At 38.2% G+C, this 27132-nt stretch overlaps 1 protein-coding gene across 7 annotated transcripts in view; it reads left to right on the forward strand.

Annotated features, from left to right (window-relative positions):
* The window catches only part of LOC106886004 (poly(rC)-binding protein 3-like), a 525351-nt gene that overhangs the window by 207937 nt on the left and 290282 nt on the right, over positions 1-27132 (forward strand). For 6 of the 7 annotated variants that reach the window (XM_014938586.1, XM_014938583.1, XM_014938584.1 and 3 more), the window contains one exon: positions 9821-9877. The exons of the other annotated variant lie outside the window; for it this stretch is intronic. The gene's annotated coding sequence lies outside the window, so the exon portion shown is untranslated. The remainder of the gene's footprint in view (positions 1-9820; positions 9878-27132) is intronic. 7 annotated transcript variants of the gene reach the window in all.

Consider the following 27132-nt stretch of genomic DNA (forward strand, 5'->3'; position numbering starts at 1 on the left):
CATGAACCAAGCACTTCCTCCAAGGAGCTGAAGGGGGACAGGCTCCAGATAGATGGCTGTTGGCATTTTGGGCTCTTTTATAGCTGCCAGATAACTCAGGATCTGATTGCATGGGTGAAGTTCGAAATTCACCTTAAAATGTCCTAAGAACAATCTTTGTCCTGTGAAGTAATTCTCCTCACTCAGGGCGTGAGCACAGAACTCAGCAAGCATGTCAAATGAATGGCACTTGTTAGTACTTCAGAGGCAGGAGAGAAACTTTTTATTAAATATTTCAGTGTGGAAAATGGAGATTCTGGAATAGTAATATTGTCAAGCTTGGAGGTTTCTTGCATGTTAACCCCATGTGGAAAGCCAGCTGATCCATACGTGGCAGAAGCAGTCGGTACCGCACCCAGGGATTCAGGCTTTGGAATCAGCCATGTATTTCACATGTAAAATGGAATAGCCATTATACTGTTCTTTTTCGTGTTCTATGATATTTGAAGCTGTCTATGCATGACATGCATAGTCAAAATATGTGACGAATGGCTGAAATACGTATTTTTGTGTCTTATAGTATCCATGATATCATGGATGACTGCAGGATATCCTACAGCCTTAAAAACTATGCTAATAACACATGTTGTCTGAGTGACGAAACCGCTTTTTCTAGAAAAGAGAGTATTGTGGGGAGAAAGCAGGGATGCAAGGAAATTTTCAGCAGTGCAAATGTAATTTTTACATATATGTGTACTCTGTAAAGACATGAGCAGTTGACTTTTAAATTCGTTATGAGGACTTGTAATGGTTGATCCAGGAATGTATAATGGAAACTTGCAATAACGTATTACCTGCCAGATGTCGGCAAGGACATGAACCTCCATACAGAACAAAATATAATAGCGGAGGAGTGACTTCTGGCTTTGCTTTTTCTTTATTCATTTTCATTTCTTTCAAGAAATGCTTTAGCATCTTCTGTTCAAATGGATCTCATTGATTTTATTTTTTTTTTTTTGTATGCTATTATAAATTCAAATACATAGTGGCTTCTAGAGGTTCTTGACAGAATCAAATTAAGGCATACTGCACTTGATGGACCTGTAAATAAAGAGCTCTGCTTTCACTACTATTTCAATCAATGAATATCCATTAAGTAACAGGGGAAGAAAATAAGCACATTTTTCCTTCAGTTGTAGACTGCTGGGTTGTCTGAGGGATAGGAACGGAAAAATGTGTTTGAAATCATTGTGTTAAAAAACAGAAAAATAACAAAAAAACCCCAACCACAAAAAACACACCCTGTGTTTTGGTGCAAGATTGTTCAAGGAAAGCCCTTTATCAAAGATTGTTTCAGCTGGAAGTAACTAACAGCTGTTTCCCAGCAGTATTGTTGCTGGGTGTGCAGCCGCACATGACTGCATGAAGTCTTCCACTTGTGCATTTTTTCCCCCCATATTCTAGGAAAAAAATAGTAAATTATGCAAGGCTTTTATTGCTCAGACTTCATTTAAGCTTTTGCAAATTTAGGGCTTAAAGTGCATACAACTTGGTATCCTGATCCTGTATGTTTTCCTGGACTTTTGCAAATGGAAAATTTTTTTTTTATTATTTTTTTATTTTTTTTGGAATAACTGGAAGAGTCAACCAGGAGATTGCTGCACCTGGTGGCAGTGCCTGTGAAAGCACCAGTTAATCTCTGTATGTGTAGTAAGCTAAGATCCATTTGACCTCTTTAGTACTCTAAAGAGTAGCAGGATTTCTATTTCTCAGCAAAAATTCTGAGATGAAATAATGCATATTCTTTCTCTGCTGCTGTCTTATCTACTGTCGATTTATGCCTCTGAGTGGTGGAAAGTGGCCTTTATCAGTGGTCATGATAAGAAGACTCATTCTTTACTCTTAAATTTGAGATACCAGTGTGTCTGCTTTTTGTTTCTACCTTCTGTATTTTTTACGTTCTGATTGAAACAGATACACTGTTGTTTAATCATTTCTGCTTACAAACACGTTTTTATTTATTTTTTTATTTAAAGACATGACTGCTTCTGTTAACAATACCACTTATCCAGAGAGGAGTAAAAAAGTAATAATAATAAAATATTTATTTTTCTGAAGCAATTACTTTATAGCAGACATAAGGTCTTGTGTTAGATGGATATTCTGAAAATGCAAAGCAACACAAACTCAGTAATTTGTGGTGAAGTCCAAGGATAGCAGTCAGGAAAACAACCCATAAAGCACATGGACAAAACCCCCATACACCACAACTCTGATGTTACAGAAATGTGAAGCAGAACCAAGTGCAGATAGATCTAGTGAAAAGCCTTTCATAGGTAACGTGGTAAACGTGTGAAGAAAACTGACCCAAAATTTATGATATAAGCTGCTTTGATTTTTTTTATATTTATTTTTAACTTGGCTGGTAAGAAAATTTTATGTGGTTTGTTCTGCCTCCCCTGCCAGTTTTAAATTCTCCCGTGCCCTATGTTTACATTGCCAAGCAACAAGTATTTCCTCTCCCTGTTGCTGGTACCTAATTCTGTTCTTGAGATCAAGCCAGGTGAGAACAGTTCAGGTTTGTATATAACATTTGTATTAAGGTCATAGTTTGAAGCATTTTTATAAGAGATGACATATAAAAGTAGGTTGTTTGATAGATAATAGCGAAACAATTTCTCAAAATCAAAGAAAGCGATACCTCTATAGTTTTAAAATAACTTCATAATTATAATTGTATGTTAATTTTTATTTTAGTTTTCAGTTCCAAAACAGTATCTAAGAGAAATTCAGGTGCTTTGCATTTCTGCAGTCATTGACTCTAGTTAAGGGACTGTTTAGGAACTGACATGCGATAGTGAAGTTAATTGACCTGAAAAGGCATTTGCAGTAATTTTATTGGTAGCATTGAAAAAATGAATCATAGTTTTAAACCAGCTTCTCCCAATTTGGGAAATTGTCCAAGTTGTTAAAATAACAACAGTGGTGCATTTCAGAAGGCAACAATTTGAGTCATCAAGCACAGGGAGAGGCGTCCTGCTGTACACAATGCAGAGGTTTTAAAGGTGTGTAAATGCTGATGGAGGAGGAGGAGGAGAGGCTGGGGCAGTTCAGAGGATGTGAATCCCCACACCTAAAGCCCCCTCTTCAGGTCTCAATCTCTAGCCCTTGTCGTTGCCTAGTCATTATTTCAGATCATTAAGGTTCTGTGTGTTGATTTCAGGTAAGGCTAAGCTGTGAGCTTTAAAAGTCACCATGGACCAACTCGAAGTCAGTGCTTTACGGGCAGCCAAGAGCAAAAGGAATGCAGGGATGGGTGTAGCAAGCAGTTGTGTGCTACCCTCCACTGGTGGGGACACAGACCGATGGTAGTCCTTCTGACGGGGGGGTTGCTGTACCAGGGCTTTGCTGATTAAAAGGCCAGGTGTTGCAAATGCCAGGACTTGTGAAATACAGAGAAAAGAATAAAATCTTGTGTGGCGGTGTGCTTGAAGGGAAGGGAGGAGGGAGACAGGAGACTTTATTTCATATTTAGAAATAAGCCTTTTATTTCTTCAGAAGTTGTGCCCAACAAGTCATGTCAAAACAATGAAATGCTGTCCCTGTTAAGTTAAGGAGTTTAATGGATGATTTTGGGGCTTAAATTTCTGTGGCAGGAATTATTACAAGTATATGCTGAGTGCCAGCGCATTAAATTGCTGATTAAAAGTTAGATTAGTTTTCAAACGATGGAACAGTGAGAAGAAATGTTTTTCTTTGGAGGTGAGGAAAGAAGAGAGGCTTGTGTAGGTGTTTAACAGCATAATGGTGTGTTTGCTAATAAGATTCTTGCTAATTTTAGTGCCATTACAGCAAATGCTGTGATACCCGTATAGCAGTAAGAACAATGCAAAGAACATTACCTGCCAATGTTAGCTGCTTTGCACTCGTTCTCATGGGAATTTTGGATAGGCAATATATTCAGTAGCATCTGCAGAAACATATTCACAAACACCACATATGATTTTGAACTAATTGTGGTTTTTTTGTTTTGGTTTTTTTCCTCACCCTATCTTCCTTTTATACACAGTACTTTTCTTCTCCCTTTCTTCTTTGTGGGCTTGACCATTTCCATTACTTATTTCTGCTGAGGCTGGTAAGCTGGTTTGATGCATTCAGCAGTCAGAAGTGCAGTTCCGTGTGTGTTTGTGTTGGCTGAGTAAGCAAAATGAAAGAGGCTGACTGTGAAAGTGAAAAGGTGATTTACGCTGGTGTCATAATGCTGTGCAGTAATAAAACACAGGGATTGTTGGACACACATTATATTGTGCAATTATATAATTATAAACAATATAATTGGAGGCAGTTGAGCTTGAATGCAGCAGGCTGTTATTTAGCAATCATATCTTTCAAGGCTCATTAAACGCAGATTTATATACAAAATAAAAGCTTTGCTCTATAAAGGCTAAATATGTAGTGGCATTTATTCACCAAAACGTAATACATAGATCTAAAGCTGTCAACATCTGTAATGGATTTAGTCAGTGGTTGTAAATGAAGTTGTTCAGTGGGTATGACAATACTGAGCTCTTTGCCTTTATTTAAGGTATTATTTCTGTGACTGCCTCTGTATGTCCGGTTTGGAAGGCTAAAGAGCCTGCATATATAGCTGCGATCTTGGATTTTGAAATCTGACAAACTGGGACACTACAGATGGTCAAAGTGCTTTGAAAGGTAACAAAGATCTCTTGAAAATCATCAGTATTTTGGGCCTATGTTAATCCTTTAAGTCTTTTTAATTTTGAAATGATGAATGAGCTTATGGGGAAGAAAATCAAGAAGATCAAATATTTTGTTGCTGTTAGTCTACGTCGTTTAGGGTTTTGGTGGTTGTTTTTTTTTGTGTATTTAACTTAATTATGTGAAGTAAAATAGATTTTTTTTTTTATTTAAAAAAATAAAGGGAGGAGAATCTTAGGAGGTAAGAGGAAAAAAAACACAGAAGAACCTCTTAAGGTGCAAAGATCTACGATGTATATAGTGTCTCAATCCAATTCAAACTTTTAATAGTTGACAGAAGTTTGGAACATAAATGTATATTTAAATGTATACAAATAAGCTCAACTTTAGGTGCTTAAATATTTTTGTTAGGTTTTTTTAGTATCTAGAATTCCCACTGACTTGTTAACAGATCCGTGAAACAACTGTGTAAATAACTAAGAAATGTTCTTGAAGGAAACCCTACAGGCCTCATATCGGGGTACAGCTATTGTGAGAGTACAGCTCGGCACTACAAAGCATCTGACTCACATGTGCTAGAGACACTTTTATATTGTTTTCAATCCACACGTGAATTTTTAAATGCTCAGTACTAATGCTTTTCCTGACATGTTGGTAGCTCCAGTCTCATTTTGGAATTCTGGGCGGTGTGTTTAATTTTCATTCCTTCTTTAAGTGACTGACAGAAGCCTGGCAGATGCAAGGCTCCTACGAGCGTTGGGATGCCTCTGATTACACAGAAGGACTGGCATGATGCAGCCACTGCATCGCTGTTTCCAGCACACATGGTACCCCACCTTAGCAGGTTGTGGCTGTCAGCCCTTTAAGGAGCTACTGCGTTTTCCATCATTAGCTTTCACTTTGCTGCATCAGAAATGTGTCTGCACAATAATTGCAGTTTACTTGAGTTCACGTATGGCACTGGAAAATGTTAATTAATATAGCATGAGAGATTGTAGTTAACTGTTTTGAATACATGTGAAATATTGTGCTGTTGATGACTTTAGCAACTGTGTCTTAGTTTTAGCCTTTGGTAACTGTGATGCAGAGCTGTATTTCGGAGCTGCCTTCCTTTCCCCGCTCCTGCCTTGTTTGCTTATGTATCCAAATGTGTTAACTCACAGTGTTTCTCAGAGTCATGTTAGTGAATTAACAAGGTCCAGCTTCTTGTAACACCATTCCAAAACACTGCAGTCTTTCATTTAGAGATAAAGCATTCCCAAATGCAAGTCGTGAAATTAAAATGTTGCTCAGTAAGGCTCCTTTTGTTTGCTTTTTCTTTAATTAAAAAGAAAAAAAAAAAAATTTTTTTAGTAATATAGGGACAGATGCTCTAACAGTCTTGACTGGCTCCACTGTAAAATGATATTGCAACATTACCACAGTGGTTTGCTGGAGGGTTTTTTACTTTCTGTCCTTTAGGCAAATGTAAATTCCTATACAACATACAAAGCAATGGAGATCACGTTTATTAAGAATTTCAGGTTTAAATCTTCAGTGGTAAACTATTGTGATCTGATAAGTTGCAGGAGTGCCTCAAGAAATTAGTTGGGTTGTTTAATTTGATTTGGTTTTTTTGTGGACATATATATTTTGAAACTGCCAACTCATTTGTATGTTCTGCAGAATGAGTGGAAACTCCTTAAACATTCTATCTAGCTAGTCTCTTAGGTTTGGGTAGTTGGCTTGGTTTGTAGGATTGAGAGTTTTTTTTTCTTTTTCAGAAGACCATAGATAATGAACCCTAGCTAGAAACAGCCTTGGAAAATCTTGTATTGCACATGTTCATTCTGTATCTTCTGAGTGCATAAGCAGTGCGTAACTCAACCTTTCAACTTTTCAATTATATTAAACTCCATTTTAAAAGAAAATACTGAGTTATGTTAATCAACATTGCCTTTTTTGTTTCTATCTAAAGTTTTCTCCTTTCAAATAATTGCCAGTAGTCTCCTGGTGTGCTGGATAAAATAGTAATCCCTTATCTAGTGTTTTATGGCATTTCATGGCTAGGAAACAGCAAAGTGAAAATTTATCTTGGTTGATCACTGCAGCAGAGTGTGCTGGCTTGTATGACATGTAAAAAATTAAAGTTAGACCCCAAAACAAGAACTCATCTTTCCACATGTGTTTTGGTTTTGTGTTGCTGTCTCCTGATGCACCACTGTTATACAGTAATTGGTATATCACAGGGTTTTATCACCGTATGGGCTGGCATGAAGGAGCAGCCCTGTCATGGGATTTCTCTTAACGTTCATGTTAACTACCTCTCCACCACAGGGATCCCCACAGGGTCTTTGGTGTCTTTGACTTTTGGTGTTTTGGTGTTTGTCTCCCCTTTCACAAAGGAGAGCAGGTAATCCTCCAGGACATCTAGTTTTGCCCAGCTTAGCCCATCACAACTTGCTCATTGGGAAGATCTGCACAGGGGCAGAGCAGTGCCTGAATAAGCCTGTGTCTTTAGAAACAGTGTGGTATCTGAACTTTTGCCATTTCCCATACTTCAAGCAGGAAATTAATGTCTTAGACATAGTGGATTAATAATTTAAAGTTGAGGATCTTTATCCTCCCTCAAATAACAATTTAAAGCAATATATATACTGTAAACATCCAACAACTTTAAGAGGACCATGGAATAGCAGTGCATGCTGAATAGTCCATGTCACTCACTGAGCAAATTACTCTTTTTGGAAGCTTTAACTCTTTTAAGAAATTGGGTGCTTGTTTGGGTGACTTGCATATTATTCTAATTGTATTCATATCAGCTTTTGAATAATACATTTCCTACTCTTAAGGTCTAGCCCAAAGATGATAGAATGTTTTTGTAAACAGTTGTACTGCAGAAAAACAACACTGAGCACATCTAATAGGATTCATGCAAGGATCTTTTCCCTCATTAGTATTGCATAAATGCATGCTGTGCCCTGAAAGGTGGTGGTCTTTTGAAAGAAAGAGAGAATGAGAAGATTGAGTCATGAACTCCATCTTGATATAAAAAGGAAAGGTTATTTCACTTCTGTATATGAGGAAACACAAGTTTTGAAATTAAAGAAGGAAAGTATTGTGTATTAAATGTGTGTGTGAATTTTCAAGGTAATGTTTTAGCTAGATGAACGTATGTATCAATGATTCAATAGGTTGCTAATATATTTCCATTGTACTGAGGTTGATTCATAAACCTTCCTCTAATCATAAATGCAATCAAGAGAAAGGCACTATAGATTTAAAAAGTAGTGAGTAATATTGCTAAAGAAATTATAAATCTTAAAGCGTAAAGAAAAGACTTTTTCTTCAGTCTTTAGCAAATAGAGGATAAAGATGTAGTAGCTGTGTCTGTGTTTATCCTGCTACTCACCTTTTAAAATGTCTCAAGACCCTCATAGGAAGAGGCTACGAAAGCCCTTCTCAGTTATGGCTGTTACTAGAGCAGAGCCTGCTCAGGTGCCTGAACCATGCACTGAAATTCACAGGACTTGTGCATCTTCGGGGAAAAGCAGAGAGCCACCCTTCTGAGAATGGCAGAGAAGTAAAGGAGCTGGTTTCATTTCCTGCTCCTAACAATTAAAAAGACAGAGGTTTGACTGCTTCTAAGGACCTAATGCAAATATTACTTCAAAGTTATTCAAGCCGCAGAAGAAAGGAAATGTAAAATGAAGTATAGTTCACATACTGGGGAGAGAAATTAGCTTTGGATTGTTTGAAAGAAGTGGATGCGTTTAAGCTGAGCTGCAGAGCATTGTCCAGCTGGCTTCAAGCTCATCTGTTTTGATTGAAATGTACCCTGTTATAACAGCAATCAAGTGATGGAAACCAGCAGAAGGGGCTATGTGTAACTCTCCTCTCATATGAATGTCTAAGCGTGTGACAAGACAATTTGCTTGCAGGCAATATCAGAAACTTGAAGGTCTTTAATTGGTCCATTAGAAATCTTCTCCTCCCCCCCACCCCTCAAGTCATTTATTCAGTTCTCCTTCCTCTTTTTACCATGCAAGCACACTGTGACAACAATAGTCCTGAGGAAATTTCCTGATGTATTATAAACCAGATTGTTCTTTTTTCCCTTGCAGCACTTAGCACAATGTTAGTTTTTACTTTCTTGTTTGCACTTGGCTATGTGTCAACATGGCTCACCACCAAACAAACAAATAAAACCATGGAAATAATCCCTTCTCTCAACTCTTCCAAATAACTGCTTTTTTTTAATTATTATTATTATTATTCCCTCTTATAGTAAAAAAAATTGATGCCTATAATCCCTACCCAAGGCAAGAAAAGGTGGCCTGCAGAATATCTTTTGTCATTCAGGCACTGCCATGCCTCCCTATCAAGTTAATGAAAGTTCTGCCTCTCACTTGAGTAGAAATGGGGTTGAGCCTTTGCTTACTGACCTCATTCTGATGCAACAGAGTTCCCTGCACCTTTATGACCAAGGGGAAAAATAGGAAGGCCGACGTTAATATAGATTGAGTAAAAAAAAAAATCAATGTTGGGTGTCATAGGTTAAACTTTTCTGACTTGTCTATCTTTTCCTAGCTTACCCTGAAACCTGATCTCTTGTACTGCTTAAGTGGCGTCAGTTTAACAGTTTAAGTCAGTAGTGGTGGATTCATGTTTTGTGCTTCATTTTGGAGACAGTTCTTTTGACTTTACTCTGGGCGAGGAACGATCTGTGGAAAGGAGCAAAGATGAAAAGTGGAAGTAAAGAAGGGGGGCACATTTTCCTTTCTAGTCTTTGCAGATTGGTTCAAAGGGCACCATAAGAATTTATGTGTACAATTTTTTGCCATTGGTAAACTTCAGGGTTTTCTGTAAACCTTCCTGAGATACTTCTTATAACTAAATTCTGAACCTCAGTGAACAGTCTGTGTCAAGATTAAAATGAGATAGGATATTGATTAGGAAATGGAAGTTATCCATAAGTATTTGAATTGTAACAGAAAGCAAAAAGAAAATTGTGGGATGCTAAGTTCTCTGTGGTGACAGAGTACTTTTTGTTTTTCCCCACAAAAATCTGTGGTTTGTTAGCCTGTTCTAAAGAGCGCAAGATTTCATCACAGGTAAAAATGTATTGCTTCATTTTCAACAGGTCAAGTTTTCTTCAGATTAAGGCAGAACTGTGGCTCATGGACATCTGATGTGATAGGTAAGTTGATTTTGACATGTCTTGTTACATTACTGCCACATGACAAATACTGACCTTGATTATGCTAGTGTAAGTACAAACTATAGACATATTATCTTGCTTATTTTTCATTTACGCTGGTGGAAGTGAAATGAAAATTTACTTCCTTTCCCTCTCTCCCAAATGACACTTCAAGGTTTAAATAACTATTAATGAGCTCTTTATCCAGAAACAATGTACAGCAGGAGATAAGTGAATGCAAAAAGTAACTTCAATATACCTTATCTCTTTAGATAAGGTGGTAAGATATTTAGTATGAAAAAGGATATTTGGGTTTATGGGGAGACAGCTCAAAACTTGGTGTAATTGATGCACAGTCCACATGCTTATGGAGTAATAAATAGCTCTTTGGGTATGGTAATAGTCAATGATGCTGAATCACTTAGTGGCACTGTTTCTCTTTTCAGCCATTTAATCAGATGGCAGTGTTGTAAAGAAGGTATCCAAGCATGTCGCCAGTACATAAAGGAGAGGCTAAAGTAAGGGTAGAGTCTGAGTTCATGGAGTTTTGTTATTCATGGCAGTTGTTTAATACTTAGGGCAGAGATCTACAGACCCATTTAGTCTTACAATCGTGAAACAGTGGTGTGACCAAGCAGGAGTTTTGCTTACCCTGTATGTGACGTTGCTCCAGTTGATTTGATTTAAGACTGAGTGAGGCTCTAGAAACCCTCTGTCACAGGGACATCCACTGTGGAAATGATTACTGGAGGGGTTGTGGCAGTCAGAAGCAGTTAGGCAACTGGGGGTGTCCTGCACTACCTGTGTCACTCGGGCAGATGCATTGTGGAGAAGTGTATTTAATCGGATACAGTTGGCCTGACAAAGAAAGTTTCACTGAAACATGCAGTAGAAATTTCTAAGTATGCGGAAAAAAAAAAAAAGGAAATGACAAATAGCTATTAGTTTGTCATCTTTGAAATCCAGTTTAGAAGGGTGCTTAATGATGTCATTTTTCAAGTCACAGGGTAACTTCTGTAGTCTAGACAAGATATATATTCCTGATAGGATTTTGAGTTCTATTTACAATACATGTTGTTGTCTACATTCAGTATTTTTATTGTGTAGGATTTAAAAATGACAATAGGAAAAAATGTAAGTGCTTTCTCTACTAGTCTGAACATGATGATAAATTTCTAGAACTTTGTTGATACTTCAGAGTTTTCTTTTTATAAAGCTGTGTAAGAGAGAGTTTAATTCCATTCAGTCTGTTCTACTTTCATCGCTTCTTTGCAAGGTATCAAATATGGGGGGTTTTAACTTGCATTTTTCACTCATTTTGGTACAGACCATCAAAGGCAAACTGGTGGCACTAGTGCAACACTGGTATGATGAAATGTCAGTAAATTTAATAATAGAGACTGTAAAATATATAACAATATTTCTAGCACCAGAAGAGTTTGTCATACAGATCTATGTGTTTCATGTGGATTGAGTGGCTTCCTTATTGTCAGTATGCTGTGATTTATAGGTCAGAAACTCATCCTTTTCTAGATAAAATAATCCTTAGTTTAGCTTTCTGTGTCTGTGTAATACCTTGTGATAAATTAGACAGGCAGGCATTTAACATGGTCTGAGCATGAATTCCTCAAATGAGAGGTGCACTCATTGCAGGAGTACATGAGAGAAATTGGTGTTCTATCTGCATGTTGTGTAAGTGCAATTGGTAACATTGGATCAAATGGGTATATTTTTCTATCTATATGTTGCCTTTTATTATGGATTTGGTAAATCAGTTCTTGCTTGTTTGTGGGAAGGAGAAAAAGGAAAAATGGTGCTGCAGAAATACGGGGATCTTTTGTGCCTTGCAGAAATAGAAGGATTCATCTCAGCAGAGGATACTCCATGAGCTCCTCTTTTCAGAAGAGGTTTTCTTCTTTGTGTCAGTGTGTGTATGTCAAAAGCTCCTCTGTATCATAGAAGATGTAGGCATTTAATAGATAGAACCTTCCATAAAAGAGGCTATGTTTACTGGGTCAATTTTTCCATTGCTGTGTCAGGAACAAGTGTCCAATGTTTCAGAAGGTCTGAGGAAATGACATACAAATTGTGCTGCAGGCTGACACTGGAAGCACAAGGGTGGCAGAATAATAATCTGTGACACATGGATAATGCTGTCAAGCCATGAAATACACTTGAGATTTTTCAAAGTAACATTATTAATGTCCTAAAAAAAAAATCAAGAAAACAGATGTCAGCCAGTGGATTTGATGTGTATATAACTCATTATGTGGGGAGAGGATTGGAGAGACTTTTATTCTTGGAAGACAAATAGCACTTTGCTGAAAAGGGAAGGCAGGCATGAGCAGCTGGTTGAGGAAAGAAAATTACAGCAGGTTGGAAATAGGAAGCTGAGAGAGGAAGAGTCCAAAAGTGAGAGCTCAGTGGCAGAGGTTATAGTGGAGGAGATACAGTGAGAAGCTGGTGGGGATTGGAAAGTGAAGAAACACAGTTAAAACCATCCTTCGTTGTCCCTGGCTCGGAGCATTGGGCTTCTCTTGCTCTTAGTGATTCATTACCTTGATACATTCTGTTTTAATTACTGGTTGCATGGCTTGAACAGAGCAAAAGGACAAAGGGGTTGAAAACAGAATCATAGAGGTCAGGTTCAGGCAGGTCCTCTAAGGATGACCAAAGAGAATCTAATCTGCTGAAGAAAATTGTGAAAAGTTGCTTAGCTGTTAGGGAATAATGCTGATAACTGTATGCTTAGAAAATGAAAGAGCACCATCCACGTGTATTTCAAAAGTACAGGAGAGATGCTGCAACAAGGTAAACTGTGCAGTGAACATGCACTTATGTAAGAAATCAGAGCAAATTGACCAAGTTAATCATCCCAAGATGATCCTAATATACTTTACACATTTTCATTTGAAAAAAGAGGCTGCCTTAAAGTATATCGTGGAGAGCCTTGGTTGTTCTTTTTTCTTGTTTTTTGGGGTTTTATTTTTTTATTTTTTTAACACAATGTCTTTAAAATGCTTAGCATGTGTTAATCAGAATAACTGAACACATGAAGGAATTTAGAAATATCCAGGGTTTATTCTATGCAGTATTTTTAAGGGATTTTTTTTTCCTATATTGCTTTTCTTTTAACGTTGATTATTAGAATGTTTTATACAGTGTTTTCACTATTTATGGTTCAGCAGCCATACGTTGAGTACTGTTCTGCACAGAGATCAACCAGAAGTTGAGGAAAAATGAAATAATTTTGTAGTGGGGAAAGAGCTCCTGAAAACAAGACTATTTCTGTTCTGCCAGTGTTGTTTCTATTGGGGGGTGGGGGGGCAGGACTGTTATATGCAGAGCTTCGGAGAGATGTCAGTAAAAATAACAACCTGGCTATATGTGTGGTAAATACTTAAGACTGGAGGCCGTTTTATTATCTTTTTTTTATGTGTCTGTTGTTGGGGTTTTATTTTAGTTAATGATATTCCGCTTGATGTCTCATTATTTTCCTCCTTTGGTTTCATGGCAGCCTACCAGTTAATGTTAATGGCTTTTTCTTTATGTAATCTCATAAGGTCATCGTCTGATGGTGGTGACTAAGTTCAGATAAATGTTTCCATAAATTGATACCTTTTTTCAATTAATATGGGCACACTGAAAAATTGGAGAGCACTTACTTTCATCAAATGGTATAGATCATCTAAGGTAGACCTTTGAGACATATATAAAGTTTTCAGCCTGTTAGACTGAACAGCCAATCAGAGTTCTTGGCAAAAATGTAACTATTTTTGTTTTAAAAACCCACAAAACCAGAAAAAAGCAAAACTGGCCAGTGAGGACTTGGAGAGTTAAAAAAAAAAAAAAAAAAAAAAAAAAAAACCCCCTTCCCACCTCAAAAATCCTTTTGTCTGAGGCGTCATGTTTATTAAATGGTGTTATTAATTTGGAGAAGTAAAAAAAAAAAAAAAAAAAAAAGCAAATGCCCTTCTCCATCTCAAAACCCCTCCAAAGCTAGTACACTCACTTCTGCAAATATCAAAATACGTAGGTGTTAAAAAACAGTATTATAGTAAAAAAAACCAAAACCAACAAGTATGAGTCTGTGGGGAGTGGAAATGGCTGCTGAGTTAATCAGGTGCCTTTAGAGAACTTTAGGCAAGTACATGAGAAAGTATTTAAGTTTGTATGATGAATGTTGAGCAACTCGTGGATGCGACCGAGGGTTCCTTGCTCCATGAATGAGCCACCCAGTGTTGGCTGGGCTGCAACAGCAGGGAACCCACCCTTGGAGCTCAGGTTGGGAGCCACAGTGTCAGCTGTCAGGCTGCTCATTGAGTGGAGCTGAAAAACTGTGTTTCTGCAGTAATCCGCCCAGAGGTGGATCACTGATGCTGTAGCATAGGAAAAGAAGGATGGTGGAAAACAGAAAGAGATGCAAAAGAGAACCAATTCTTGTGTGATCAGGTTTGTGCATGAAACTTTTCCTTTGCGTGCCTTCTCAGCAGTACTTGGTCCTGTGGAGCAACGTGTGAAGCAAGCTGATCGTCAACCAGGAGGGAATCCTTGCTTATCCTTCCTATTTTGTGGCATCAAAAGTGCAATTTGGAGCAAGACCAGGGTCAAATTTTAATAAACTAGCGGAGTAGTCTGTATCTTCTTACAATGAGGGTACGTACTGCACTTAGCATCTCATCATGTTGGCTAGCAGCACATATTTGGCTGAGCCTTTGTTTTGATACACTCTTCCACGTGTCCCTGCGTTCAGATCTACACATGTTGTAACGTTTGTACTATGCTGAATTAGCAAGAGTTCCTCTATGAAACTTAGCTGTCTGCTCCAGCAGCTCCTTTGGAGTGGATGGAACTGAAGAGGGTGGCAAAGCTTGCTATTTTCAAGGAAAGAAATAATGGGAAATATTGTAAATGACTCTGTTTCCAAATAAATTCATCACAGTGTGAGAGAAATCCTCCTGAAGAGCTGAGATAACATACTTTACCTTTTCTTAGTCCTCACCCTGCTACCAGTGGATCCTTTGAGTTTGGCTGGTGAGTTGCTGGCTGATGCCATGGCTCAGCAAATCACCAGGCTCACATTCTTAAAACCTTAGTGAGAATTACGCATATGCTGAAATGCTTTTTGCTACATAATCACGTAAGTGTGAGCACAAAATGTAACGTGGCCTTAACTGTTATCATAAAACTTAATTTTGTGTGAAATATTCTGTGTTTGAAAATGGAACAAATTTTAAAAGGTCTAGCTTTCACTTATGCATACATGTCACATGTGTACCTCGTAGACTGGGTTTGGAAGTTATACCACTAACACCTCTGGAAGATGCCATTTAACAAGTTTCAAGTTGCTTCCAGCACTGGGTCATTATCATTTTTTTGCTCTTTCACTAGTTCACAGAAGGAAAAAGTGGGACATGTTATGAGGTTTTGGCGTAACTGGAGAAAGCAGCACGTGCAAACAGGTGTATTGGTTTTTTTTCTGCAACTGCATCGAAATTTCCTCTCTGCAGCAGGACAAGGAGAGAGAGCAACTGTGAGAGCGTGTGTGTTTGAAAGCGTGTAGTCCCACAGAGTGGCAGATTTGGCACGTGACAGGAGGCTTTTTCCCGGGGTGATGGTTCTTAGGGATAAGGCTTTCCTTTTCCGCTGCTTTTCTTCGCCAGCTCTCTCTTGCGAACCTTGGAGGAAGGGATGGGGGTGCTGGAAGCTCAAGTCCTTCTGAGCTTGTGGCATTTATATTGTGAGACAGTTGAGATCGAGTTCATTTTGCTAAGCTGCTCACCCATAATGGATCTGTCACAGCGGCTTGACAACGTATTTGTATCCATTTTGGACAGCCATTGCTGCTTAGCGCTCTCCCTGTTAAAGTTCCCAGCAGACCACTCAGGCTTAATGTTGTCAAATAGTAACCTCTCCTCTCCCCCTCAGAATATGTCTATCCTTTTCATAGATTAAATAGGCAGTTGTCTCTTCCAGCCACGCGTTACATTTGAATTGCTATCATGTAGCTGAGAGCACCTCTTAATTTGACCCCAATTTTCTCTTGTTCAGCTGGCTTAAAGATGGCAAAGACAAATAATAGAGGGTATTGTGTGTCAGAAACTCTCTTCTGGTTTTTTTTGTGGCTTTTTTTTTTAATTAAAAATCTGTTTGAGTTTCTGGTTTATTGCTAATTTACAACCAATTGTTGGTTTGTTTCTGATGTAAAAATATGGTGAGGGTGGTGGGAGGGAGAATAGTGGTATCTCACAAATCAAAAATCCAATGTTCCTGCCAACTGTATTTGGGAAACCAAGTCAGCTTAGATAGCTCCATAGACTGGAGCTGCTTATAAATCAGGAAAACATGACTACTTTTTCATGTCCAACCACTAACGTTGAAATTATCTAAGTGTCTTTAAGTTCCGATTCAAAATTGGGTGTCTTTTATTCTGGTGCAGACTTAGTTGAATCTGAAATATAATTTCAGTCTTAGTGGAGCAGGAGGATATTTTGCCCTCTCCCTTTCTCTTCCCCCAGCAAGAGAATTTTTTTCCAGTTCAAATCACTGAATAAACCTGCAGGAAGACATCCATTTCTAAATATAGTAAGCTGAGCTACAGGCTTTATCAAGGTCTGTGGAGCCAAGTGAAAATGAAACCACTGACTCTCTTCTCTAATAATTCATCTCCTGGGCCTCTCCTTTTTGGATTTCTTTTCCTTCCTTCCTCTCTTCCTCCCCCCCGCCCCCCTCAGTGCTGCTTCTTTTACAATAGTTACATAACGCTGCCTCTCCGTCGGGATGCATCCTATATAGTGTAGCTGAGACACGTATTAGTAGGTCAGTTCACCTTAGAGACTTGTTTCCAGGCTTGAGTTCAAAAGAGTAGTGGCTTCCCCAGAGAGTGCCAGCTCCCACAGCAGTTCCCTGGTTCCAGATTGGTGCTGCGTCGTGCGTGGAGTTTAGGTTTAATAGGATGTCCTAGTATTTCCCTCATTCATCCTACACAGCTCTGTCTCGACATAGCATCTGAACTGCTCTTTTTGTGTTTGCTGAGGCAGATAAAATTATTAATACTGGTCAGAGGGTAATGTTTTCAAGGGTATTTCTTTTAAAAACAGTCAAAGGTTCAATTAATTCTGGTATCAAAGTGTGGCAGTTGAAAGTTAACTCACTTCATTCCCAACAAGGTGCGTTTTGCAAAGCTGTACTCTGGGGACTTTCTCACTGGTGAAACTTACTGCAGGCAAAAAAAAAAAAAAATAAAATCTGTACCTGGTACTTCTTTGTGGCATGCTTTGTAACATTCTCTCCCAGAGCTGTTCATCTGTGGCTTTCTAATTTGCACAATATCATTATACTTGTTGTTACCTCCCCTTGCAAATGCACGTGGGAGAGAGGGAGAGCACTTGACAAATCTACTGCTCTTCTGAGACCTTTCCAGCACTTCCCGTGTGTGCATTAATTGCAGAAACTGAAATGAAATACCTTGGGCTGCACTGACCTCATCATCTGTTTTTCTTATAGCGGATCCATCCCATAAATCCTCTTAGAGATAAATTAAAAATACCTGTAGAAAAGGTATAGCCTGGATGGTAATAATTAAGCAGGTGTTAAGGAGCAGCCCATTATTCATGTAACAGGGTTTTGTATGATAACTTTTTTATCTTTATATTACTGCTTGAAGGGAGACTTAACCGAACACCATCTCCAGCTGCTGAAGGGCAGGGAGACAAACCTTCTGAAAGGGACCCACCATCAGAGAGGAAGTTTCTTTTGATGCAAATCAATTTTACTAGTGTCTGTCTTCTTGCTAGGCAGTAACATTTACATTTTTTGGCTGAATGCCAAATTAACTCTAAAGGGGCAAAACTTTCTGTGGGTGCAACGGTACTGATTCTGTACCAGTGTAATTTAAGATCCATTTTTTAATTATGCCTAAAAGACAAAAATGGCATCCCTGATGTGAAGCAGTCGTGTATCAGTGACTACAGTTCGTGGATCATTTGAACTAAAGATTACTGGGAGGTCCCAACCCTGCAGATGAGCAAGTGTTGCAAAAATTCTGATTCCATTTTTAAAATGGAAGGCAGAGACAAAAGGGCATTTATTTGGTGTTGCAGTAAATTCAGGTACCCAGCAAGCTTTCTCTGTAGCAAACTTACAATTTTCTATGTAGAAAAAGTAGCCAGCCTAGGGGTTTGGGCTTTGGTGGTGGTTGGTATTTTTTTTTTCTCCTTTCTAAATTGCTTCTCATGAAATTACGATTGCTTGCAATTTGGGAGCAGAAATACTGTACAGGGAGTGAAAAGCCTCAGCTGTTCTTGCCAGATGAAATAACTGTGTCTAAAAGGACTCTGCCTAGACGGCTTCCAGAGGGCGGTGCAGCACGCTGGCTCTGTGTACCCTGCGCCAGGAAAAGTGGAGCCTGGATCCTTGGGTAACGTGTTGGTTTCCTGCATAGTCAGTGGTTGGAGAGATTTCAAATGCTTGATTGTCTTCCCAATGATACCTTTCTGCACAGCATTGATAAATACTATTTTAACTCTTTGTGTGAAATAGTGACAGCGTTACTGGAGAGGGGCCCGTTTCACAGCTGTGATTGTGCTATCACCAGTCAGCCGTGTGCCACGGCCACTGGATTATAAGCAATTTGGGATAGATAAAACGTCTGCCACTGTGCTTCGTATTGTGGCTGGTACAATGAGGCCCCGCTGCTACCTGGCTCTGCTGGGAGCTATCAGTCTGGGAGAATTATAACAGCTAGGAAATTTGTAAAATGCGCAGACAAGATGTTCAGATAAAAAGGGTACTGGAACAGTGTGAAACTGAAACAACTTTTGAGAGATTTGCAGGTTAAAAATTTGCTACTCTACTGTGTTGTTTCTTCACCAACAAAAATTTACTTTCCCATAAAAAAGATGCATACTTTTCTTTCTGTAGAGATTAAACATGACTGCCAAGTCAAAATCAGATCTTGTTCAAGATATGGTTCTGGAACACACACACATACACATACTCTTTTCACATTGTTGAAGGCAGTGTTTTACTTCAATATTACAAAATATCGAAAAACTCAACAAAAAAGAAACATTATTGAGCATTTTGTGATTTACAAAATATGCACTTAATTTTTTTCTGAAGCAATTTATGTTATTCCCTGTGTTATAGGTGGAGTCCCAAACACTCTAGAAGACTTTGTTCTGTGAAGACATTTTCTTTTGCATGCAAATGAAAGGTTCCAATATGGAAAATTGTTTAACTGATTCCACTATTTCTTCTGAATCTTGAAATATTTAGGATTGTCATCAGAACAGTAATCATAGTATAATTTTGGTTGGAAGAGACCTTTAAGGTCATCAGGTCCAACCATAATCTGGCACTGCCAAGTTCACCACTAAGCCATATGACTTAGCACTACATCTACCTGTCTTTTAAATACCTTCAGGGATGGTGATTCAACTGCTTCCCTGGGCAACCTGTTCCAATGCTCGATAACCCTTTCTGTAAATCAATTTTTCCTAATATCCAATCTAAACCTCCCTTGGTGCAACTTGCGGCCATTTCCTTCAGTCCTATTGCTTGTTACTTGGGAGAAGGGACTGCCCCCCACCTCTCTACAGTCTCCTTTCAGATAGTTGTAGAGAGTGATTCCCCCAGCCTCCCTTTCTCCAGGCTAAACAACCCCAGTTCCCTCAGGCACTTCTTGTAAGGCTTGTTTTCTAGACCCTTCACCAGTTTTGTTGCCCTTCCTTTCAAAAACGTTTCCTGTACTTATAAAACAAGAAGTCACAAACTTTTTTTTATTGTTAGTATTATCTTTTGTAAAAAAAAAAACCCAAACAAACCAAAAAATAACCACAAAAACCCCACCAGCATAAAAGTTTCTTTGTCACTAGGACTTCCCAGTTGGTCATTCTGATGAACTTGCAATGTAGTAGTTTTCTTCAATGACATCATACTGCAAAGCTATGAGTCAGCAGTTAGAAATATTCTCAAGTTTTTCCTTGTAAAATGTCTACATTCTGACAACTTTCTTGCCTTTCAGTGGGTCTCACCGAAGGCATTGAACTTACTCATGGTGTTTTTTCGTGTGTCTAAAAATACAAGGTTAAGAAAGAGAGGTTGCACCTTTACTTAGATTAGTTGACGAAGTTGTGGGGGAAAAAAAAAAAACCAACAAAAATCAACAGAAGCTTTAAGGGGTACAGGCACTTCTCTGGATGACTGAGCATTTGAATAAGTGGTAGTTCCTTTTACCTCCTTCATAGCGTCACCCATTGACTAGCTTGGGTGGGACAACAGCAGCAGTTTTGAAGAACCTTCTTTTTCCAGTGAATGGCAATCCAGCAACGTGGGGATTTGGAGGAGGCTGAATGCACTGATAAATTTGTTTTCCAAAGGAGGAAAAAAAAAATGGAATAAAGTATGATAAAATGGAGGGGTTAACAGCATTTATGTGATTTCCTTAATAAAGTCTCTGACTTCTCTGGGTGAGGATAGTGCTGGCAGCACAAGTCGGAGCTAATTACTTGTACAGTTTGGGAAGGAGATGATGTGCATAGTTTTTTTTTTTTTTTCCTCTGTGATCCAGATCTTTCACTTCTAGGACTGAAAGCCATCAGTACCAATGAGCATCTATGTCTTTTGTTCTGACTTGAGTATCTGCAGGAGACCACTTGCAAAATCCCCACAGCTGGGAATGATCAGTGGTAGGGAAAACAACATTTACCTATCTGAAGAAGGGATGTGTTGCAGTCTAACTGAAGTTACATGTAGAGTGTCTACATCAGGAATGTTTATCTTAGCTCGAATTGTCTCCCACCTGTACTTAAAAGGCTGGAGATATTGCAGTTTGTGTTATGTTTCTTTTCCTGTGAAGGTTTCAAATATAGAGCTGTTCTAAGAAAGTAGTGACATTTAAATATATCCATGATTTCAGTATATTTCAAATATTTTTAAAGTCTATATTTTGCAGTTATCGTGGCTTTGTTTACACCAATTTTTTTAGCAGAGACCAAATCTGAGCATTTTGATTTGAAGTGATGGAAAGGTTTAATACCCTCCTTTTTTTATGCCTTCCAAAAGATTACATTGCTTTTAATTAGCTGTAGTCTTTTTGCTAAGTAGAATGAAAATGTCCAGCTGTGTAGGAGCCATGGGCCAGCAGTAGGTATTGGAAACGGGAAGCACTGAGACCCTCTTTTCAACAAAAGCATTCATAAGCCAACAACATGTTGAGAGTGTTAAATAACAGTGAAGTGCTTAGATATGTTTGCAGATCTGGACTGTAACTACACGTCTTTATCTGGCCAAAATGTGCTGGTTTCTGCCTTTTAAACCTAATTGTAGTAAGACATTATTATTGGAAGTTTTCACGTTTCCCTGTGTGATTGCATACAGTGCCATTCCTGTGTTTGCCAAGAATACTGGGTAGTGTTTTAGCCTAATCCTTTCCTGACATTTGCTTGACGGATTAATTTGGGGCTTCCCCTAAAATTGTTCATGGAAGATCAAATGGCAAAATCACTGGGGGCCTTTCTGCAAGCTGATGATCATTTACTGTATGTATAAATTACTTTTTCTGCTGTGTTATGTAGTCCTCCTAGATCTGCATTTAGAGTTAAACCACATGGTCCCCTCATTCTTACAGACAATTTTACTGTACGTTGTAATTTATGCATAAATGAACTACACGTTTAACTTTTCAGTTCATTTATGCCATCAGGGATTTCAGTGGGAAACATGAACTGGAAAAATGGGTGGAGAGTGACATAGCTTCTAAATTTAATGCCTGAATTAAGATTAAACTGTTAAATTCTGCTTCCTTTTTTTTTGTGCGTGTGTAGTTGATTCACCCCTTTAAAATAGTCACATAGAGCTATTTAGTACTCCGGCATAGAAAGAGGTCTGTCTCTAGTACTAAAATAAAGTCACTTCTAACAACCACATTCTCTCAGATGTGTGACAGAAGCAAGATAAATACCAGGTTTCAGGGTAACTTATAAAAAAGGAGTGTCAAGACTAATTCTTTAATATAACTCTTATTCCACAAAGCACATAATTTGTACATTCATTTTTTAAGTATGTATACATGATTCTAAAGAGCAAGATGCTACATTCTGATGATTAAATATAATTTCATGAGCATTACAAATCTGCATATTAACTTATGCAGGACTAAATACTTATTTATTTTAAATTAAAAAAATTGAAATTTTTTAATAATTTTTTTTTCTTTTTAACTTAGTTATAAAAGCACTGTAGTCCTAACAAAATAAGTAGAGAAGTTTTCTTACTCTAAGTTTGATCAGCAGGAATCAGATGCTCTCGATGTCAAAGACAACTAATTCTCCCGTACATTGACTATCAAAATGTTTAGTTCACTAGTCTTTTATTGTCTTCAAGTCTTAATTCTTTTTTTTCACCAGGTTCAGCAAATTATTAAAATGAGTACTTTAAATGCAGATAGCACAAAATGGTCAATTTGGCTGATGAAACCAGATTATTAAGGGCAATGAGAAGTAACTTTTGTTGCAAAAAGTTACAGGAAAACTGTATAGAGTGATTTATTATTTTTCAGTAAAGTAGCAGGTGAAACTTCATATTCGAATAATATAAATCGTTCATATTTAGAAACAACTTACAGTTTACATATTGCATTAATGGTCCTGAAATTAATTATTAGCATTTAGACAGTAGGTCTTGGAGCAGTGCTGTATGCAGCTTCTTGAAAATGTCTCCTTAAACTCCTTAAACAGTCAAAACTGGGCACTAGTAAGCAAGAATTGGGAACAAACCAGAAAATGTCATCATGGTGTTGCATATATACTTGCATTAATCTAAAGTGTATTAACATATTGAAATTTTCATGCTGGTTTGGACTTTTCTCAAATGTGAACTAGGAAAGCTAGAAAAGAATGAAAAGGCCAGCAATCAAAAGTATGAGACAACTTCCATATATGAGGAGATGAAGTTCACTAATACATTTCAACTGTAAAATAAACATATCTGAGCAATAAACCAGAGTTTTATCTAACCTTGAACATCCTGAAAAAGAGCAACACAGATTATTTATTCTTTTTCTCATGGTGCAAGGACTCAGGGTATCAAACAGAATTTTTCATCCTGAAAGCTTTAAAAAAAAAGTAAAACTGTTAGAAATTCTTTTACATGCACAGGCTGTGATATAATATTACAAATTCTTGGCAAAAACCCCTTGAAGGGTTATTAGAGCAAAAGTAGAGACACAAACTTCAGCTTGGAAAGTCCCTTTGCTGTTAAGGAAATATTGCTGTCATTTCACTGCTCATTTACTCTTTCTTAGTCATCAGTTGCTGCTAGTGGTAGTCAAAGGTGTAGTAGTGAATAGTGGACATTGTGTATGTCTTGTCTTTTTTTCCTACTAATGCCATAGACCATGCACATGTAAGTCTTTTAAATAAAAGTATACTTTAAAGGTTGTTTGCAGCACTTAAGTGCTTGATTTGGTAGATGAAGATAACTGCTTGAGTTTAAAATATAGTATCTGTATATGTTTCATTAAAATTTCTTAAATTCAGAAATAGACTGAAAGTGTATGTCTGGATAGAAGTTATTTGTGAATGGCTAGGCAATATTTGTTACTGGCCTGCAGATCTAGGTCCTGATTTTTTTTATTATCAACTTCACTGTCCTTGTTTTACCTTTGGAGTTCTCAGGATCTGCAGTTCTAATGAGCAGGGCCAATTGTATGGGATACAGTAGGAGCTCATTCACATTCCGGTTGCGCAAGTCTGTGAGTGCTATTCTACCTGTCTCTGAGAAACAACAACGTTTTACAAGACTGATTTTTAATTGCATCTTTTACTTGGGTGCAGAGCAAACCCTGGAGGATGCCTTTTCGCTTCTTAAAATGGAAAGCAGCAGTACAAAAAAATCATGTTCAAGGAAGAAGCCATGGATGTTTGGAAGTTGCTCGCTGGCTTATCTTCCTTGTTTATTTTGAACAACCCTGTAAGAAAATAGGTTTTTTCAAGGCTGTTTTCGGTATTAGACAGTGGAATTTTTTTTTTTTATTCTGGTTCTACAAAGCAAACAATCACGATGATGATTTTCTAGCTTCAGTGAGGCAGCTGAAGTTTTATTCTGTTTGAGGAGCTCTTGGATAAAGAATTTGTATGTATAATATAATAATATTTTATTTCATTAGTAGTATAACTATAACATACTTAGTATTAATAAGAAACAGAATGCATATGACAGGGCTTGGGAGAAAAAGGCCTCCTAATTGACTAGCATTGGTTTTTTACTATATTGTTTCCACAGGCCTGGAGATCTATGAGCTTCTACTAAAACCTGAGAAAAGCAAGTTTATTGTCAATGAGCTTAAATTTACTATGCTGCCGCAGGGAAGTTTTTAAGGGTCTCTTAATCTCAAAATGATTGAAAAAAATAATTTAGTTTGGGCACCTTCTTTCTTCAGCTGTTCTTTGCCAGTTACGGGTGAAGTATGTTATGTTAGACAAGAGGTAGCAGAGGGGCTCTTTGTTTTTCACAGAATCACAGAATCGTAGTGGTTGGAAGGGACCTCAGAGATCATCGAGTCCAACCACAAAAAAAAAAAACAAAACAAACAAACAAAACAAAACAAAACAACAACAACAAAAAACCACCCAAAAAAACAAAAAAAAACAACCACCACCCACTACCTAAACACACAACAACAACCAAACCAAAACCATCACCCACCCACACAACATCCCACCACAAACCAATAATCTTGGGCACTAGAGCATACCCTGAAGAGCCATGTCTACACGTTTCTTAAATACCTCCAGGGATGGTGACTCCACCACCTCCCTGGGCAGCCCATTCCAATGCCTTAAATTTACTATGCTGCCGCAGGGAAGTTTTTAAGGGTCTCTTAATCTCAAAATGATTGAAAAAAATAATTTAGTTTGGGCACCTTCTTTCTTCAGCTGTTCTTTGCCAGTTACGGGTGAAGTATGTTATGTTAGACAAGAGGTAGCAGAGGGGCTCTTTGTTTTTCACAGAATCACAGAATCGTAGTGGTTGGAAGGGACCTCAGAGATCATCGAGTCCAACCACAAAAAAAAAAAAACAAAACAAACAAACAAAACAAAACAAAACAACAACAACAAAAAACCACCCAAAAAAACAAAAAAAAAAAACCACCACCCACTACCTAAACACACAACAACAACCAAACCAAAACCATCACCCACCCACACAACATCCCACCACAAACCAATAATCTTGGGCACTAGAGCATACCCTGAAGAGCCATGTCTACACGTTTCTTAAATACCTCCAGGGATGGTGACTCCACCACCTCCCTGGGCAGCCCATTCCAATGCTGGATAACCCTTTCAGTAAAGAAATGTTTCCTAATATCCAACCTGAACTTCCCCTGGCGCAACTTGAAGCCATTACTCCTTGTCCTATCGTCTGTAACTTGGAAGACGATTTGTTAGAAGAACTTTTGTGTGCATCAAGACCCACCTTGGACTCAGTGGGGTGCAGTGCCAGCGAGCCACATACAGCATCACTGATTCTTTGCTTTGAAATAGGTACAAGTGACGGGTGTTCCCGCTGCATGGCCTGCCTGGAAATGGGAGCAGCAAATACATGAGGTGTTTCTGCTGTGTGTGTCAACACCGCACCGGGATGTAGAGCTGGCCTGATGGCTGTTAGCAAAAGGTGATGCTGCAGCCAAGAGGCAGCAGACCATGGAGCTCTGTTATAGTTGCTGAGACCTGGTGAATTTGCTGGGGAGCTAAACAAAGTGCTTCCCTGGTAACTGGGGTTTGCTTGATCGTATTCCTGTCGAAGTACCTATATTATTCATATATACATGAACTCTCTTAACTTCCTTCCTTTTCTTCATTTTCAGGGTACAGGATGGTGGGTTGCTAATATCTTTGGTTTCATCTGATCCGATTTTGTCTATTTTGGCATTATGTTCCTCTGCTTATAGCACAGCAGAAGGAAGACTATTTCCCCAGGTGTCTGTATATGGTTTGTTGGCTTGTGAGTGTTTACTCACTTTTGAAGTTGTTGGATGGTATTCGAGTTGAAAGTTGGAGGTGGCTCCAGCATTCTTCTTCCTTTGTACTGGTAAAAACCCTAAATATTTTTCAATTTTGGGAGAAAAAAAGGAAGAAAGCACAGAACTTATGGTAGTGATTATTCTGAGATTTCAGCATATGGCTGGAAGATTATTTAGTGGTTTATGCGAAGTGGAATAGCTGCAGCAAAAGACAGAAAAGTAGAATATTGAGCAAACTAAAGCAGCCTTAAAATTTCACTGCTGAAAAAATGTTCAGGCATTTCCCCATGGAAGGTGTTGAGAGACAGAAGGAAAGGCTGTTGTTTCTTAATGTTTTTTTTTCCTTTGCAAAACACTTTTGATGGCAGAACACCCCAGCCAAGTTTGATAACTGATGTGTGAGGATGGCAGTTCAAAGCTGTACTTCTCTATGTCCAGGCTTTTGATGCTTTCAATTTGATGCATTTAAGTCTGTTAGCTAAAGCGGAGGTACTGGAGGATACTGTATGTAATGTCCTTATACAACTATAGTACCAAAAATTTAAATGCTTACATCACCTTGAAGAATACCAACTTCTAACTTTTACAGGAAAGGAACACCTCCTAAATAGTTTTGTCAATGCTCGCATATTTTTCAAGCTGATATTTTCCTGATAATGTTGCAGCTTATGTGGTGACATGAATTCCTCATTTAGTGTTCTATACTTTTATGCAACATAGGATGAACATTGACATCTGATCCTATGTTTTTCAGCCCAAGATTATTCCCCTTAGTTACATTTATGAGGACTCCTATTTACAGGTTATAAACTGCCTGTTTCTGTCTGTTGTGTGGTATGACAAGGATGAAAGCACAGCAGTGTCTGGTTGTTAGGGAATACTGCAATGCACATTACTGATATTAAATAGGAGGTAAATGTGCAGCTAATATTTTCCTAGTTCTGCCCTTTCACGTATTATATGGATGAGATCAGCTCTTCCAGCTGAGGCAGGACTCCTTGGAAAGCCAGTCAGAGAGGTTTCCCCTGAGCAAGGAAGAAAGAAAGGCAGCAAAACTCTGTTCCTGTTGTGCAGAGTACTAACAGGGAAAACTTAATATGCCAGCACGGGAAGACTTTGTGGTTGATGCTCAGAAAATCAAAGTGAGATGAAAGCTACATGGATGCAGCCTGATAATCTTGATTTTTAAAAGCAGGGCTGCCCAAAAGTTTGTTGAGTCTGCCAG

This window comes from Calidris pugnax, unplaced genomic scaffold (assembly GCF_001431845.1).
Source record: "Calidris pugnax isolate Ruff unplaced genomic scaffold, ASM143184v1 scaffold13, whole genome shotgun sequence".
Lineage (NCBI taxonomy): Eukaryota > Metazoa > Chordata > Aves > Charadriiformes > Scolopacidae > Calidris > Calidris pugnax.